At 39.1% G+C, this 3,449-nt stretch overlaps 1 pseudogene; it reads right to left on the bottom strand.

Moving 5' to 3' along the window:
• Positions 1-374: 374 nt before the first annotated feature.
• Positions 375-2,751, bottom strand: LOC101414721 (E3 ubiquitin-protein ligase Mdm2-like; annotated as a pseudogene).
• Between the last annotated feature and the right edge of the window lie 698 nt (positions 2,752-3,449).

Genomic DNA, 3,449 nt, shown 5'->3' with positions numbered 1-3,449 from the left:
TTATATGTGAATATCCTACTTATATTTTGAAAAATCAGATATTTTTATTTAAGTGAAGGTGGAAATGAATTAAAATATGAAGGATAGAATTAAATAACCATCTATATAGCCAATTCAAATTACATTAAAACCCAAATATGAACTATAAACAGAAGTGAAATTTTCCTAAAATGAAGTGAATATTCACTAAACCCCATCCCATCCCCAAGTAGGTAAATTACATTAAGGAGAAGAATTCTACATGGACTGAGATACTTTTACACTTCAATATGTATAGAAACATAAAAATAAATTTAATGTTGCCAAAATAACTGTCTGAGTTTTTAGGGTTACATAGTTAGAAATACATAATTCTACTCTTACAAACAAGTCAACTAGGAGAAATAAGTTAGCATAATCATTTGAACTAGCTGCCTACATATTGGACAGGCCTTATTTTATTTTATTTTATTTTATTTTATTTTTTTTAGCTTTTTTGAACATGTAAAACAAGCCATAAGATGTCCTTTTTTGTCATGGATGATACAGTCAATTTTAGGTCACAAGGTTCAATGGCACAAAGATGGAAACTAGATTCCATGCATTTTTCTTTATCTTGTGTTTCATTCCTCTCAAACTCTCTGACAGCTTTATTTAATTTTTTTTAATTTTTAAAGAAGCTTTAGATTATATAAATGTTTAATAAAAAATATAGGGGATTCCCATATTCCCCAACCCCTCACCCTAACCCTCCCACACTTTCCCACATTAACATCTTTCATTAGTGTGGTAAATTTGCTACAATTGATGAACACATATTGAAGCATTGTTATTAACAATGTACTATAGTTTCTATTATAGCTTACACTCTGCCTTACCCAATTTTATAGGTTATGACCAAATGTAATGGCCTATACCTGTCATTTCAATGTCATGCAGGATAATTCCAGTGCCCCAAATGTCCCCATATTATAACTATTCTTCCCTCTCCCTCACCTCAGAACCTCTAGTGGCCACTACCTTTACATCAATGATAAAAGTTCTTCCATTGCTAGAATAATATTAAGTCTATAATAGAATAATACTAAGTCTACTTTAGTCCATTGTTCACTCCCCAGTCTTGAGAATTTCAGGATGGTGATCCCACTCTGCTTCTACTTGAGAGGGGGCTTAAATCCCAATGGGCAGATGGCTGACATCTTCTTACTGGTATAAATGTTGCTACTAGAAGTTGATGGCTGAGAATAGCCCTCATTTTCTTGGGATTGGGAGGCTTGTGTGATTTTATTCTTTTCCTCTATGTCATTTTTTCTAAAATCAGGAACATTAAAGCCCTCTTCTACATGTGTTGAGTTTTCTAGTATGGCTTTCCCAGGTATTTTCCCTTTATCATTTCCTTTATCTTCAGGAAGTCAATTCTCACATCTGTTGTAATGCATTTCTACAAGGGGAGGATACATTTCATTGCATAAAGTACATTTCCCACAGAGAGGCAAGGAAATTTCAGGATCTTCTTCAGATGAGTCTGTATCACTCTCCCCTGCTTGATATACAGTAACTTGATAAACCTGATCATCTTCATATGAGAGTTCTTGTCCTTCTTCACTAATCTTCTGAATCAAGAGATTCAACTTCAAATTATACACTGAATTGATCTGAAACTGAATCCTGATTCAACCAATCACCAGAATGTTCACTTAAACCAGTATCAAAATCCAGATTCGATAGTCTCCATTCATTCACTCCTACAGAATCTTTTACACCATATCTTCCTTATTATACATAGAGCAAGACTTTCATCAGAGGAAAAGTAAATTTTAGCAAATTTGTGGTGCTTTCTGTTGTCCACCAGCTAAGTCTTCTGAATTTTCTGTCTCACTAATTACTCTCCTTTTAGATGAAGGTCTAAAAATCAAATTTGAGGATGAAGGATTCTCCTTCTACACCTCTTGCACAAGGTCCCTTTGATGGCTGCCATCTTTTTTTTTAAGATTTATTTTATTTCTCTCCCCTTCCCCCTCCCCTGACCCAGTTGTCTGTTCTCTGTGTCCATTTGCTGTGTGTTCTTTGTCCAATTCTGTTGTTGTCAGTGGCATGGGAATCTGTGTCTCTTTTTTATTGCATCATCTTGTTGTGTCAGCTCTCCATGCATGTGGCACCCTTACTGGGCAGGCTGAACTTTCTTTCACGCTGGGCAGCTCTCCTTAAGGGGTGCTCTCCTTGTGATGGGGCTCCCCTATGTGGGGGGCACCACTGTGTGGGGCAGCTCTCCTTGTGTGCATCAGCACTGCACATGGGCCAGCTCCACATGGGTCAAGGAGGCCCGGGGTTTGAACTGTGGACCTCCCATTTGGTAAACAGACACCCTATCCACTGGGCCAAGTCCGCTTCCTGATGATTGCCATCTTGAAGGTGACACCTGTTTTCACTTAGAGATGCACCTGAACCTGATGGTTCCTGCTGGTTGACTACTACCAAGTTTCTGTAGACATTTTTCTGTGTTCTTTCACAGAGGAGCTTGGCACTACAAAAACTCCCCTAGAAGATAATTTGAACAATATACAATATATTGTTGTTTCTCATCACTTTGTCATAATATATTGGCCAAGATAAAATATAATGTCTTTCATTGTGTGTCTTTTTGTGCACCAACAGACTTTAGCAACTTCAGTAATGATTGTTTTGTTCTAACCAGGGTCTCTGGTTCTGAAACAGGAATCTGTGAGGTGCTCATAGCATATCAGTAGATAGATAATTGTTGGTATTGCACATTTGCCATGCAGGGTTTTTCATGCCTACAGTGGGATCTTTTGAGACTCCCCAGTTCTGTTCATGGGGCACATGGAAGCCTGCGTGTCAATTTCACACTACTATTGTATTCCAACACATTAGGTTGGGAGTAGGAGATCCCTTGAGGCAAAAGCACCAGAACCTGATCCAGAGGTTCTGACCAGAAAAAGGCTCAGTTTCTTCCTCCATCCCCCTTCCAGTCACACAGGGCAACACAAGCCCCAAACAAAAGGAACAAAGGTTGCTAATAGCCATGCTCCCCCCTCTTCCCATCTGTCCTCTTGATAGTGGGAGGCCCCTGGGGCTGGGAAGCTAAGTGTGGAGGACCCCCAACCTCCTGAGAACCCATATGGATCAGAGCATTCTGCTTTGATGCCTTGAGAGACATGCTTGTTGTCTCTGCTAACTAAAAGGGAAGAAGATTAGAGCTCTTCTGTTTTACTTAAGCTCTTAGATGCTCTTATCTTTTTAAACAAAAGAAGCAGCACTTGGAAATGTACACACACATCTTGTCTATCCTCCTGTATGTAGCCAGAAATGAAGCAGTTCCTTACAGATAATAAAATGCTTCTCAGTTTTACTACTCTGTGGTTAGACTGGTAAGAGGATGAGTCTGTCCCCTTGAAGCTGGCACATGGTCTGTATGAATGCCCAGAGCCTGGAGAAGCCCTGGGCTCCCA

This window comes from Dasypus novemcinctus, unplaced genomic scaffold (assembly GCF_030445035.2).
Source record: "Dasypus novemcinctus isolate mDasNov1 unplaced genomic scaffold, mDasNov1.1.hap2 scaffold_101, whole genome shotgun sequence".
NCBI classification, from domain to species: domain Eukaryota; kingdom Metazoa; phylum Chordata; class Mammalia; order Cingulata; family Dasypodidae; genus Dasypus; species Dasypus novemcinctus.
This window is presented reverse-complemented; position numbering and strand designations above follow the sequence as displayed.